Here is a 16753-nt window from a genome sequence, read left to right as displayed (position 1 = left end):
TTCAGCTATAGCAGTGCAGAGTAATTGGAGTTGAAATGGAGACATTATTAAATCTTAAGCATTTTACTGTCATTCTCATTACATTGAGAAAGAAATGTTGCGCAAGAAAGCCACCAGCATCATTTAAACAAGTTCTCTACATTTTATTATCATTGCAAAATCCTGGCCACGTTTACTGTGCTGGTAGCTAGCAGTTCAAATGCGTACCTTGTAAATAGCAGCATTTGTATGGGGAATCTAAACAATATTGCTTCTGATTTCACTACAGTGCCCGGAATTAATCTTTCTCTTTGTAAGCCACTGCTTGACATCACAGCCAGACATCCTGAAAATGGCCAGAGTTAAAGGATATAGGACATACATTTACACTGATCTCACAGAGACAAGATCTCCAATAAACAATGATATGGTTCAGGGATCAGAGTCATGCCCATGGACACCCAGTTTAATTAACCACTATTTTTTATTATTTATTATTATTATTATTATTATTATTATTATTATTATTATTATTATTATTATTATTATTATTATTTATTGCTATGCTTTTACTGCACTATGAGAAACTGATCTGATAAATAAACTAACGGGAGACAGATGGTTAGACTGGAGAGTCTATCCTTCAAACTTACGTCATCCTTGTTTTACCACCAAAAATATATATTTTGTTATATAGAGTATAACCATTCGACATTCTGTTAATTACAAAATGAAAAGACATCATGAATTTGATGTATTTCTAATTAACAGGAATACATTCACTTTCTATCAAACTAATACAGCGCCTGGGACTTTGAGTGCTGCGTCTAATTAAAACTGAATGAAAAATGTCTTTCCGACAGGCAGAAAGCTAATTATTACAAAAAGGTATGCGCATTGGTCCCTCATAAACAATAATGAGATACTTTGCATTGTAATTAGCCTGCATATACTGTAGCTTAAAGGTATTAGAAACAGATATTAGACAACAAAGGAGCAAAGAGAAAATAACAGTGCATGCTGTTAGTACTAGGCAGACACTAGGCATTCAATTAACAGTTGACTAAACTAAAAATATTAATTAAGAAATTTTGTCATGGTGAAAAAGTGGGTCATTTTTTGCTCTGAATGAATGTTTTATTTTTTTATTTTTTATAAATAAACATTATACACTGCAATGCAGGTGTGAACTGTAAATTGTTTTCAAAATTGCAATGTTCAGCCACAGGATGGCACTGTGAATGCATAAAAAATTAAAATAAATACTAAATGCTACTATTGTATCAAATGTTTTGTACCAACTAGAAACTATAATGGATGATAAGAAACCAGTGAACATGAGATCGTGTATATTTATATATATAGTGTTACCCATGGTGCTCTGTCCGGATAGGTTATCTGTGTAACTCAAATTGGTGTCCATAAAGTGTCACTCTAAGGTTTTTTTTTTTTTTTTTTTTTTTTTTTTTAAATGCTGTATTTTTGTCCACACAATTCTTAATAAAGTGTCCAGGCAGTGCATGTGAAATGCAGTTTTTTATAGTGGAGCTTGTGAGAAGACCCCACTGTCAGAGATCATACCCAACCCCATTGAAGTACTGTATGCCTTGCACAATCACATATATAATCATATATATATATATATATATTATATATACATATATATAATATATAATATATTCCTATTTCTAAACAAACCTGTTAAAAAGGGCTTAAAAATGACCCTTGGTTATTTCATTAGTAAAATTATACACAAGTACTGTATTTCTATATTATTGCACGGTTCTTATTTGTTGAACTATTTATTCAAATATATCCTATATAAAAAAAAAATATTTTTATTATTCATGTGTTTAGAATCCATTGAACAAAACATTCATCATACAACCCTTCTGGATACTTTATTGCAGATAAGATGCTAAAATGGAGGTTAGGGCATTTTCTGAATGGTTTAGATTTTATTTTAGAATAACATGCATGGCCTGAAAAAATATCACATTTTATGCACCATAAATCTATAGATAAAACATTAAAGAAAAATCATTAATATTGATTAAAGTAAGAATGCCTCCAATGTTGATGTGCTGTTATCACGTCTCATAAGCCCTGATCTCTGCGATCAAAGATAAGGCTGGGCTGCCAAAAATCCCATCATCTGAGTTAATGACCCCTCCAAAGGTTATCCCACCCAGTCTCACTTAATCTTTATTCTGGAAACTGACCACACGGTACCAAGATTGATTCAACTTGTCAATTTACAGTCCACATTCTGTGCTAGTTACATACTGTAAGTGGGCAGCTTCTTGAGTGACTGTGGCAAAGTGCCCGCCCCTGTGTGTATTTTGTATTATATGTTGTATGTTAATGTTGGTGTATAGTTGGTGTAGAGTGTTTAAAATGTATATTTGTATTTAGGCATGAGGATTGCACAGAACTTCACGTGCAAGTAAAAAGTAATAATATGTGAGCACAGGGAATTGCACTTTATTAATTCACGTGCAGTTGTACCGAGACTCCAATTGAATGATTGATTAGCAATCGAGTCTCGGTACAGCTGCATAAAAGCAGCATGTTTTCACTCACTCGGGGTCGTGTATTCGGGAATGGAGAACGTGGGAGAGAGAGAGGAGAAGCGTAATTATAAATATCAATTGTTACGAGTGCTGGAAGAACCAGCACCGTACTTGTTTTGTGTAGCATTCGTCCACCCTGTTTTGTTAGCGTCTACTCATTTTGTTTGTCTTTTTTATTTTGGCCTCACATGCCGTGTGCTGTTTTTGTTACAAACCTTTTATTTTCTGACTGTCTGTTCATTTATTAAATGCTGAGCGAGACCATTTGCTCAGCTCCACCAAACTCCACCTCTCTGTCGTTTATTTCTTGGTTCCTGTTTCTGGTCTGACGTCCCCCACTCCAGCCGTCTTTGTGACAGTGACACATTGCCTTTATTATGAATCTCTGTGTGTGATCCACTACCGCTGTGGATCCAGTCTGCAGTCAGTGAGATGAGACTAGGTTAAAAACTCTGAAATACAAATACAAACGAGCCCTGCTTCTGCATTGTGGTTAAGACACTAGTTTGCCGTGCACAGGGTCGCCGGGTTATGCCCATGTTCCTCCCTGTTACACTACAAAGGAATCTATAGAATATTATAGACCCATTTGTCTCAGCCAAAGTTCAGAGTATAGTGGCCTCTATTCCACGGTTGATGCCCTCTAAATCTAAACTTTAGAATCTTGGAACTTGATTTAGCCCTCATAAGGTAGCCTGGGATCCATTCGGACCCCACAGTGCTTTAGTATCTGTTATTATATGGATCTAGTGACTTGATTTTTGTTCATATGCATACTTTCTACCACCGCCTCATTCAGTGCTCCAGTGCTGTGACAAGCAGCAAATCGGTAGGTGTGTTCAAGTGCCTGTAACTCAAAAACTGAAAGAGCTAGGAACACAGTTAAATGAAAGAGGCTTGGGGCTTTCCAATGATATCTCACATGCCCGGATGACATGTTCCTAGAATAAAGCACTGCGTCCAGAATACAGTGGTGCCTTCACTTGCTAGGAGACAGCTGTGCGCATTGGGTGTCTTATCCATTTTGCATAGCATAAACAACACATTATATCAAACGATGATTAGAAGTAAAGGAGAAGCAAAATAAAGTGTTATATACATTTGTATTCATTCATTTCCTCCAGTTGTTAGTTATAGGTTATTTATTGCTGGGGCCAGTTGGACCCCAGGTTACCAGGAAAGTCAGTTTTCCGATGTGTCCTTATGAGGGTTAAACAGCAAAATACATTTCAAGCAGATCCAGTTAAAAATATACACATTTTAAAAAGGTCCTCATACACAAAAACACTTGCTCAGTTTATAAATGCATTACTGTCCTCAACAGAGCTCATTACCTGCTAGATAATTGACCTTGTCTTCCTAACTGTCGTCGTGCTCAGTTATTTAGCAGGTAATGGCGATGCATCAGACAGTAATGTTTAATTAGCAATGACTTTGTAGAAATATGGCCAGTTATTTTGATGGCCAACTCAGTGTTTTGTAACCTTTTACTAGTAAAAGTTATTCATTTTAATCGGCAGACTATTTTTTTAAAGACATATTTTATTACTGCACTTGCTCTGTTATACAGTTTGACATACCTGTGATTAACACTGCATATTTTGGAAAAAAAAAATAAAAATCTGTAGCTTTTTATGAAGGAAAATGTTTAATATAAATATATACTCACATAGGAACATATTCTCTGGCATAATCATTTTGAAGTGAAGTGAGAGACTGAGAATAGACAGTTATTTTACTATTATTATTTCTTTGCCGTGATGGACGTCTGACAGCGGTCCTTTCCTTTTTATTTCTTTTACCTGTGTTAGAATTTGAGTTGTTTGTAGCAGTGTCTGAATTTCACGTTAGAGATGACATTTTCATTTAATAATCCAGATCCACAGGCAAGGTGTGGTAATGTGCACATGGGAATTCTGTGGATAAGACGGGACTCTAATTGATCACTTTGTACAGGGTGCTGCTTATACACAAGATGCATTAAGTTGACATTGTCTTGGCTTATGTCTCTCTGGAGTCCCATTAGTACAAAATAACCCACAGCCAAAGTACCTGTTCTAGACAATGTGAATAATCCATCTCTATGACAGGTGGGAGTGTTTCAGTCCTACAAGGATTACTTTTACTATGCTTTAGCCCTAGAATAGCTTAATGCTGTCGACTTGCACCACTCTTATATTTAGTTTCGTATGTGTTTTTATGAGTGTTTGAAAAGCCTTCAATTTAAATTTTTTATATAAACCTTTTCTGTAGTTACATTGTAATTACACCTAGCTGTGCAACTACTGTGTTGTTACAGAGTGATTAAGTTTAATTAGGCAACATTTAGTATACATTTTACCTACTCGCAAAACTTAATCTCATGAGTGATTTAATTTAAAAAATACATTGTGATATTCATTTGCTTATTTTGTTTATCTATCCATCCATTATCATTAAATACTTAATCCTTTACAGGGTCACGGTGAGTTGGAGCCTAACCCAGCAGACACAGGGCGCAAGGCAGGACTACACCCTGGACGGGATGCCAGTCCATCGCAGGGCAATTTAGAATGACCAGTCAACCTGAACAGTCCTCAGACATGCTTGGTTGTCTTTGGACTGTGGGAGGACTGGTCAGGTTGATTGGTCATTCTAAATTGGAGTACCCGGAAAAAACTCACGCGAACATGGGGAGAACATGCAAACTCTGCACAGACATACCCCTAGGCCAGAATCGTACCCAGGACCCTGGTGCTGTGAGGCTGCAGTGCTAACCACCACACCACCGCGTTTTAATTTAGTTTGACTTAAATTTTGTACTTATACTTATACCAGACATTTAATACAATCAGAGTATAACTATTTTGCTGAGTTGATGAACTGATAGCTGAAAAACATGGCACCAATACCTCCTAATGACGACTACAACCATTATAATAGTCCAGAGGTAAGAGGTAGCTAATCCTATCATATATAGGGCTAGTCAGTAGAGTGTGTTGCATTCTGTTGGGTGCACTACTTTTCATTTAAATGAGTTATCATACCTAAATGATTTCTTTATCATTTATCAGCAATTTGAAACCAAGTTTCTTGCTGTATTTTGTGCAGCTGATGTTGAACACAAAGGAACTTGATTCCGTTCCATACTTCTGGTACCTCCGGGGACACTCATTTTCTGAAATTCCCAGCAGTGATCTGCAGCAGCATGGTAATGAGGTTGACATGGTAAAGTTAAGGCTGCATAAATGTGGCATCAATCAATGTGTCAGTGCCAGAGGCTGATGCAGATAACAGTTTGAGGAACAGCTGTAATAAGTTAAAATGGGGGTTAACAACCTTTGAACAGACATTGAACATCATTCCCTTACTCTATTTTATTTTAAGGAATGTTTTTGGCCCTAAAAGAGCTTGGTATTATTTATTTACTACGTTTGTGTGAGGTTAAAGGTCTGAATTTTGTATGCTGGTTAAGGTGCTTGTTTGCAGAGCGCTTGGTTGCCCCTTCAGATAATTCTCAAAATGTTTACAAATGACAGAATTTAAATACCAACATCGAAAGAAGAGTAACTTAGATGACTTGCTAGGTGATCTTTTGGTTTGCATGTCAGACATTGTTTTTTTTTTTTTTAATTATTCAAATTAAATTAAATGCACAGCATAGAAATCACTGTGTTTCCTTAGTTGATCAACCCAACAACAGGAAACTGTATTACAATAAGTGCCACCCTGCAGTTTTTCATTGTGAATTAATAACTGCATCTGACTGGATTTCATGTTGCCTTGGGTTATATAAATATCCTACTAAAATCTGGAACCCACCAGAAGAAAACACACACATTTCAGTGATACAGTATGTATGCACATTAAGTTCATCAAGTAGCCTTGTTGTAAGACGTGACCTCAACACTAACCCCATATGCTATTCCTATCTGTGAACCTCAACGGTAGTCACATAAAGAAAATAATTTACAATGAAAAAACACAAATGATAAATATAACCTTTTTTGATTTAGGGAGGAGCAAACAATATGTTTGTTTTGTGCATTAAAGCAGACAGAAAAGCTGGTAAAGGCAGCATGGTGGACGATGCTGGCATAATGCAATTAAGAAAAAGACTGGTGAATTCCCCAGGGCTCTCAGCTAACTCAGGGGTGAGCTTCATCATCATTCAATGTGCATTTTTACTTTGCTAGACGTAGCAGCAATTCACTTGAAGTCTATGACTGAAAAAGGCGTGGCTGTAATTATGCATCATCAACAGCTATTGACATTGTGAAGTAAATACTCAGTGACCATTCATAACCTTTCTTCGACATGACTGGCAAACTATTCTATGGATGCCTCTACAAAGCACCTGGCAAAAAATAAATACATTCTGAAGACTTGGATGCAGCTGTTCTTTATGATGCCTAGTTCCTAAGGGAGACGAGTTCAAGAGCCTTCTGATTGCTTTACCACCAAAAGCCATTTAATTAAATACATTTGCATTTAATTTCTTATTAAAAATGAAGGTATATTTTACAGGCTAATCAGATTTGCCATTCTGGTTATAGTATTAATAACGACTATGGCTACTTATCAAATATTTTAAAAGCAAGATAGCATATTCTCTCTTTGTGTACAGATTAAATGAAGAACAGATGTATTATTGAAGGACAAAATTATTTCACAGCAACTTGCATTTAATAGTTGAAGAAATATCAAGAAAAAAGAACCCAGCTTGATCTTGCTCCAGCTGTCAATTGTGCTCCCCAGGGTTCAGCAAATTGTCTTAGTGGCGAGAAGGTTTTGTTGCTGTATTTTCCTACAGGGCCTTCAATTGTCAGGTGGAATTGTCATGTGTACCAAGTTAACTTGTCAGATTTACTTGAGAATCAACTTGATGTTAGCTTGGGAACGAAAAATCCAAAAGAGTTTGCAAGGGTGGGAACAATAGTCTTATTGTTTAGTTTATTTAGATATTCTGTAAATACATGTATAAGAATGTAGTTTATTTTGCCTGGAACTAAAACCAAGAATTATTATTTTTCTAAATGCAAAGTTACAGATCTACTTATTGTCATCAAAACATCAACAACAGTGAGATGAGACAACACAGCCTTAATAGAATAAGAAAAGCATTGTCAGAACAGAACATGATGTTCCAATAAGCATTAACAGAGATACAAAAAATACACAGATCTGTAAGATATTAACTGCTCATTTTTCTGGACGCCTTTGACGCGGCTGTTAATGCTTCTTCCATGGAAATTCTGCCAGTAAAATAACAATAGTCATCCCTGCTAGCAATTTCAAACACCAATTACAGTAGGATGATTATATTCATTTATTAAATTATCCCTGGACAATAGGTCATTTCTAATGTTAAGTATGTTTTTCAGTTAGAATACAAAAATAATTGCTACTTCTCTTCACCAATGTCAGTGTTTTAAAATAAATAAAAGAGTAAAATTAAATTTAGCACAAGAGGTTCTTCATAACATGACATCATATGGACTGTCACTCTTCCATTGCCCTTGTGTTTAGGGTCCAGACGTTGGCAGGTGTGATGAGTTGAGTGTCCAGTAGATGGCTGTAGAGACACCCCTCTCCTCCCCCTACACAGACTCACAGACACACACAAACACGCATGCAGTTCACTGTTGCTGCCAATGTTTCTTGGTGATGGTGTGGCTGTACATTTGTGTTCACACACCTCTAAAAGCAGGCCATTAGGCCATGTTCCCTTTGAGAATATGCATTAGTTGGAACCACCTAGGAAGCTGGTAACATAATGTAATGTTTTTAGTGTTGTAAAACAACGTAATGCTATGGCCAAAAGTTGTGCAGCACCATACAGAATTAATTAATTTTGCTTCACAAAGTCAAATGAAACCTGCCGAATAATGTTACGGTAACATATTGAATCAGATACTGTTTTGTTGTTTTTCATATACTTAATGAAAACATGAGAAAAATTGAAAGATTTGACATTTCAAACTCAAACATAGAAATACTGTACTACTATTATGGCTTACAGTAAACGTATGCAATATCATTTAGTACTTTCTTTGATTACATGATGTATATCTAAATCTAGGTGATGCAAAACTTTTGACCATAGCTGTAGCAGATATCACAATGAAACATTAGATATCAGATTGACTTTGTCTTCTGAAATGATTGATGGTGCCCTACTAACACTAGCAGTCCAGATGTGTGAAGTTTGGTGCAGCTTCGTGGTCTTCAAGGCCAGCGACATGATGTCACCAAGCAGATTCAGCAGGACAGCCTGCTCAGAAGCTACTAGAAACCATAGAGGTGAGGGAGGGGTTACGATTTACCAGCTGATCTCAATAAAAGCAAGGGTTCATTTATTTTACATCAAACCGGATCCCAGAACTGTATGAAAAGAAAGAAACATCTGAAGATTAGGTTATAACATGACTGGCAAAGGTGAGCATGCAGCTACCGATACCAACAATAAGGCACGGAAGCATGATCCACAAGCACACGAGAACCTATAGCACATATGGGAGCTGCTGTAAATCATGGTCAGTACATTAGGTCCAGAAACAAAAATGCTATCCCTCTTCCTTAAAGACATTGTTTACAAATTAGCTTTGAATAGAAGTAACCAATAACCCAAATACTACCACCTGCCTCTCAGATAGCTATTTCTTTAATGAACAGTGACAGCATAAAAGCTATGTATTTCTTTAATGAACAGTGACGCGCAGTCTGAGAGATTGTTTTGTGCTGCTCTACCCTTCTAGCTCCATTTTAAAACCTCCAATGTGGATGTAGTTGTTTACTGTTACATAGCTTTTATGATAAACTTGTCTACCTCTCTGCACCAATTGCTTGAAATACGAATGTCTGAATATAGATTAACATCCCTTAAGACTACTTCCAGCACCCTTTGGTGTCTATTCTGCATCATGTCAAGGGTTTGATCAGGGCAAACTTGGGCTTTACCCAATATTAGGTACAGGTCCTAATAAGCAGTCCAGGTAGTGTGGTAATACACACAGTTGCTTATGTTCTTGGCAAAGAACTAATTTCAGTCAAACTAATTCGTAGACACTGAAAGGCTGATTCTTGAGTTATCAGGAGCCGAAACAGCCCCTTATTTGCTTTAGTAGTGTCTGGAAATCCAACGGTCTTCCACTGCAAGATTCATTCATCACTCTAAAGTTCCCTAAGCTTTCCTGACAGATGAGGATGGAAAGAATTTGAGGCTTATCCGTGCTCTGAGTCACTGTGGCCCTGCAGCTGAAGTTTGTCCTAATGCCCCTTTTGGTACTTTTGTCATTTGTATGAATGTGAAATTGTGCACAACTGAGCCCGAACTGTGTGGCATTAAACATTAGCATAATGATGTAGAAGTACTGTCACACAACGCATGTGCAATGGAACCAGCATGCTTTAGGCACAAAAAAAGTGACGTCATTCACTAGCAAGAGCTACAGTTCATTAGAAAACACATTTCAGTAATAATCTTAAACACATCTTTGAGATGTATCTTTGTTTAAATAGCGCATATATTGTTTTCACATACTTATAACAAAAAAAATATTTAAGAGCTTACCAAAGCAATTTAAATGCAATACATATAACAGACGGAATTCTATTCTGAATAAAAACAAATGTCAAATAAAATTTAATATAACTCAGTTTGTTGCACAAACATATCAGTTATTACTTCTGAAAACAGCAAAATGTAAGATAAAAATGAGTCTTACTGAGATTTTTTTAATTTATATTTCACATCTCTGCAAGTGTAGAAAGATAAATGAATGCTGTGGGATTCAAAAGAACTGAGCAACACATGCACTGAGGTGGAAACTTCCAAAAAGCATTATGAGCACAATTCCTGAGTAGGGCTAAAAGCAAATACCTTTATCAGCTGCAAGACCTGAGGGCAATGCAGCGGTCACTGTGGTGAAAGATGGTGCTCTGAAATCAGCTGAGCCCTAAAAAACGAAATATATTTAACAGATTAGATGCAAACTTTACAAAACAACTGAAAAAAAAAATTAAATTACATATTTATGTTATCTGTGATAAGTTTTGTCTTTGGAATCATTCACAATTTTTTAAATGCTAATTTAAAAAAAAAAATAGAAGCTGGTTATACAGTAAGCAGCTTATACTTTCTGTCAGTGATTGTAAGGGTAATGTAGTTTACATTAAGTGTCTCTAATTACGTGTATTTACTTTGTAAATGCATGTGTACTTATACAGAATTACAATGGTATTATGCATCGTTACAGTATACTTAATTTGTAAATCTTTTTGCACGATATAACTCTAACCTTAACCTTTTCTGATACTATTGTGTATTTGCATGGTTCAAAAAGATGAAGTACATTGTAACAGCGGATAATAACATTGTAATTATGTGTACGTACACATGAATTTACTAAGTAACTACTATGTAAATACACAGTCATTAAAGACACAATGTTAAATGTTACCAAGATCTTTTTGACAAACACACTATAATGTTTGAAATAAATGGTCTGACTGAAGACACGGGAAGCAACTTGAGTTCCCAGGAGCCAACATTTCTATATCAAGGAAAGTTAGGTTGGTTTTGAAAAGCCTCGTTAGAACACGTAACTGCGCACATTGAGGTAGCTTTGGGTGTTGTTTGAGCCTGACAGCAAAATAAACTAAAATTAGAGGCAGAGGTCGACAAATGAATCAGAATGGCACCAAACACTTTAATATCATACAGGAGATGGGTTCAGTGCAGTACTCAGTGTTAAGAACCCAAACTAAACACTTGTCCAAACACTTTCAAGACAGGTACAATGGGGAAGGACATCACATAATGCAGTATTTATACAATTCAAATGTTAATGTCCAGTTATTAAAACATTTAGACTCACAGAGAGGGTACATATTGGTAGACATGCTGCAAGACTTTCAAGGTGAAACCGTTGTTAATTACTGTATGATATTTGTATGATATGCTGACTTTGCATAGTGAATATGTTTGGTAAAAATAGTGCATTGGGTAACTAAACATCATTAATAAAAGAACATCTTCTTACACTGTAATTTCACAAATAAACATCATTAATAAAAGAACATCTTCTTACACTGTAATTTCACAAATAAACATCATTAATAAAAGAACATCTTCTTACACTGTAATTTCACAAATAAACATCATTAATAAAAGAACATCTTCTTACACTGTAATTTCACAAATACTTGTCTTTGTTGTGTGTTGTTACCATGTAACTACCATGTGTGTAATTACAGTGATGTAAATCCATATTCAATCAAATGTCACTGGAAATTAAAAGATCTCTCACACTTTCAAAATAATGGAATGCAACAGTCTTGCTCCAAAATTAACTATGCAAAATATATATATATATATATATATATATATATATATATATATATATATATATATATATATATATATATATATATATATATATTAAATGTGAGTGAATACGCGCAGGAATCTCGCGGTTATGTTTAGTTTGTGAAGGATTTTGTGATCAAATATATCATTGTGAACAGGCTGGCTGCAGCGGTGCCTAAATACAATTATACATTTTACATCACTTGTGCTACATGACCCACTCTCTATGCACCACTACAATAACACATATAACAGACAATATTAACACGCCACATAGAGCATATAACACAAACTACACACAGGGGCGGGGCACCCTGCAACAAATATTTATGGTGTTAGGAAGTGATTTGAATAAGCGTTCTTAATGCATTTAAAATAAGGAAAGGAATTCATGTTGTGATATAATGGCTGCAAGGGTAAATAACATAAACACAAGACTGCATGTGCAAACTTCGTACTTCTGGCATAGCTTTCATGCCAGTATAGTGTATATTTGTATGTTTATGATGGGCATATGTTACAGAGATACTTTACATCTAAATCCTAGCAGCTCCTACAGTTTCAAAGACTGGTCTCTTAAATGAGTGATAAATAAGGTTTTCAATTTTCTTTTCTTTATATCCTGTTTTTTTTAAATATATTTTCATTCAGGAAATTCAAGTACAACTCTGTAGAAAAAAAACAAATACAAAAAACTTCCTGGTATCCAATCATTTCTCCAATGGGTTCTGCAGTGAACCCATTGGAGAAAAACTGAGCTTCAACACAGAAACTAATATTGTACCAGGAAGTTTTACACATACACAAATTGCACAAGGAATTAACAAGAAAAGACATATCTTTAATAAGTTCCATACATTTAGTTATCGCTTAGTTGTAACTCTCCACTGAAGGGTTAAGTAGAAGACATGCATTTCAAGTATCTTTTGATAGTGCCATTTAAAATAATTTCTGTGTTCTATTAGGTTAGAGCTTTGATCAACAGAGACTTAGCAGCATTGCCTGCAGTACAACATTGTGATGTTATTAAAAGTGACAATAGAAAAGAATCGAACGGGGGGGATTGGTTTGCAAAAGTTCACTCAGGACATGGGTCGAACCAATGGAATTTTGCACAAAATTTTTTGATCAAATTTGCAAAATTCATCCAAAACACCACCCCCCACCTAAACATCCAGTCCAATCTCTCTGCCTCATGAAGGAACACATGGAGATTTAACCACAGCTGACAGAGTCTGATTAGATTTGCTCAAACAGAACAATCGGAGAAGGCTGATTTCTGTGTGCGTAGATTTCTATTGCCTCTGGACAGTTTTAAGACATGCAGGCTTTAGAACAGATAGCGCTTGACAAACCCTAATTAATGTCAATATGCAACCCAGTATCTGGCATACTGAGAAAATGTATAACTCTCTAAAATGCCACATCACCAAAGTTCAGAATGATATTTAAAATAATCCACCATTAGCACAACATTTACCCAACAGGCTTTGAGTGCATAAAATTGTCTGAGCTAAAAACAACTCTGCACATCTCAGTCTGATTACATCTGAAGGCAGATTAAACTATTCATTTATTCATTTATACATGTATTTTCAATTTAATTTAAGATATTCATCCTTTAGATTACAGTCTAAATATTAAAGGTATCTGAGATAAGTGGAAACACTTTAGAATGGGTTACATTTGCCTCAAAATGAATTGATTCATTCAGATAACAATCTATGCATCAAAAAAAAAATGATCTGAGCCTAACTGTATTAAATCAAACGTATGTCTACAGCTATGTCCAGCAATGGGTATAGTTATGGCACTGCCATAAACATTGATTTACTTCAGGCCCTAGACTAATTTATGAGAGACTGATGTCTCCGGCGATGGCATTTTATGAATACCACTGGTTTATTTTTGTAGCTAGTCTGATGGAGAATTAAGCTTGTGGTTTCCCCCAACCTTCACTGTGCAAATATTCTAGAGCGGCCACTGACTTCAGCCAGTTCATACACTGCAGATTTTTTTTTTTTTTTTATGTCAGCGTTATTAGAACTTCAATATGTCATAAAGAACCTAATTATACGTTTCTGTTTTACAAAATATTGGCTGTTTCAAATGTCTTTTAAGTAAAAAGAAACACTTCTACTGAGGTCTTGGAAGCAGTACATGATCATAGTTAATTAATATCGTTCTTCCATTTGTCTGTACTAACGTTTTAAAACAAGACAGCAATGAGCTCAGTATAAAACACTAAGGCTGCTGCTGCTGCTGCTTTCATTTGTATGAACAGATAATGATCCATAAATTAGAAAATAGAAAAATAATACATTGAAAACCAATGTCGTTTAAATTGGTGTTGACCTGTTAATAGTGGCAAGGAAGAGAAATAAAGATATATCTACATCAATAGAAATATGAATATTATTTTATTGTCCATTTAATTTAGTTAATGGATCTGGGAATTGTTTTTGGACCGGAGGCACACATCTCTGTGTGTTTCTTCTTTTAATGGAGATGGTGGCTAATCAGAATTTAATAGCAGTATCATCAGCATATACCATAAAAAGACCTTGCTGAGCAAACATTAGGAAGACTATTGTAACACATTGCAAAAAAGGTTCACGTATTGAGCCTTGGGGCACTGCAAAACATTTTGGAAAGATATGGGATTTGATTCATTATAACTCTGTAAATTGAGTTCTATTAGAAATTAATGACTTAAACTAATTAACTGTAATACTATGAAAAGTATACAGTCATTAATCAAGGCCCATGAGACTTCAGTTATGTAAAATAACAAATCTTGTCATAACAGCATTTATGCCATTTGTCTTTTATAACGATGTTAGCTAAGTTAATGACTGATGTTATAGGGCTAACATTGTGGTCAAACATTAAATCGTCTAATGTTTAGAAGATTGTTTTTAATCATATATTGTATGGAGGACATGATTGGCTCAGTCAGGATTTATTAATGCAAACATTATTGCAGGGTAATATTGATGTAAGGCATGCAGGGAGAGCTGGTGGTAATGCCATGCATTGTGACAGTTTTCTATCTCATTCATTTCTCTTTCCTACAATAATGTGTGTTACTCCCTGTGACGGAAAGATGAGTTCTGGTGATGAAGCTTCCTCCCGACCTGTGAAGGCGCTAAAGAACGGGAAGAGAAGTATCTGGAAGGGTTGGCCTGACAGTTCGTTTCCGGGTCAGGGAAGTGGGTCAGCCTGGAAAGAAGCGCGACTCTGTTGTAAGACCGTATTGATTTGAAAGGTAAACGAGAGGCAGCTGCAAGTAATAAGGCAGCTGCAACCGTTTACCTAGATATCATGCGGGATTACATATAGGGGCCAGGGTAACGCTGATCTTTTCCTTCGTTTGGGTTAAAGCTCAGCAGAGAGAAGGACTGAGAGAGGAGCTCTCGTGCAGAAAGAGAAGAGCGTATTGTGTATTGTGTTTTGGGTTTTTGTCTGTTTTGTAATTGTCTGTGTTTTGCACCACCAGACAGTTGAAGCACAAATCCGGAGCTGTCGCCGAGGGTCAGCACGATCCGGATCACTACTGCACCACCATCACGAAATACCTGTGTTTGCACTGACCACCAGCACAATCGCACTCACCCAGGACTGGTGACCGTGTGTTTGTTTTGGGTTTTTGTCTGTTTTGTAATTGTCTGTGTTTTGCACCACCAGACAGTTGAAGCACAAATCCGGAGCTGTCGCCGAGGGTCAGCACGATCCGGATCACTACTGCACCACCATCACGAAATACCTGTGTTTGCACTGACCACCAGCACAATCGCACTCACCCAGGACTGGTGACCGTGTGTTTGTTTTGTTCGGGACTGTGCCCTATTATTGCTATCCCCGCGCTTTACACATTGTTGTGTATAGCCGGGGATTTATTATTTAACGGTCACCAGACCTGGATTATAAATAAAAGCACTTTTTTCACTGGAAACTGTTGTCTGCCTGTCACTCCTGCATCGCATCACCGCTACACCTGTTCCCCTCCACTAGCCACTTTGCCACACTCCCCCAGTACCTGGAAAACTTCACTGGGAGAAATATCCCTAACTCACCAAAGAGCTAAAAAAATACATTTAGAAAGCTTAGGAAACTAAATACCCATTCAGCGATTTTTAGTAACACCATATCCAAACACAAATTCAATCATATGAAATAAAAAGATTTTATTGAACTATAACCGGATACAAAAGCAGGACATATAGCATTCGTTAGAGCCATCTTTATATGTCTTCTCCTGGGACATTTGTCATTCATATGACATTCATTACGGTAGCTGCACAAATTCATATTATTTTTTTTTAACATTATTTAAAGTATTATCCCTAGTTTGATGCTTAGTTTGAATTTAGTAGTTGGATGCCAGTTTAAATACATTGGTCTGATATTTTGGTAAGATGCTATGGTAACCAGGTCTTTCACTACTTAATTAAACATTCGACTAACCAACATAAAATTCAACTAAACAATGAAAGCTCCTGATTGGAACAAGGCTCTGGACTGCTCAGATCAATAATTAAGAGCAGCGTTTAAACAAGGTCCTAGATGGAAATGGATTGAATCAGCCACTCGTAAGTAACATCCACCTAATGCACCCTGTCCTCGGAAGCTTGTGCCGTCAGCCAACTGCCTTTTTCACAACGTAGATTCACTGTTCAGCCACCTACAGCATTGGAAGACAACGTAGCTCTGGGAATCTTACAGGCAAGCCCGCAGGTGCCCGGCCAGACTACAGGGGTTGCTGGTGCGCGGTGAGCCGAGGACACCCTGGCCGATCTAAGCCCCTATATCTCATTCCTTATATTTCTGAACGAAATCAAGTACAAATGGT

The sequence above is a fragment of the Polyodon spathula genome, chromosome 16, assembly GCF_017654505.1.
Source record: "Polyodon spathula isolate WHYD16114869_AA chromosome 16, ASM1765450v1, whole genome shotgun sequence".
NCBI lineage: Eukaryota > Metazoa > Chordata > Actinopteri > Acipenseriformes > Polyodontidae > Polyodon > Polyodon spathula.
This window is presented reverse-complemented; position numbering follows the sequence as displayed.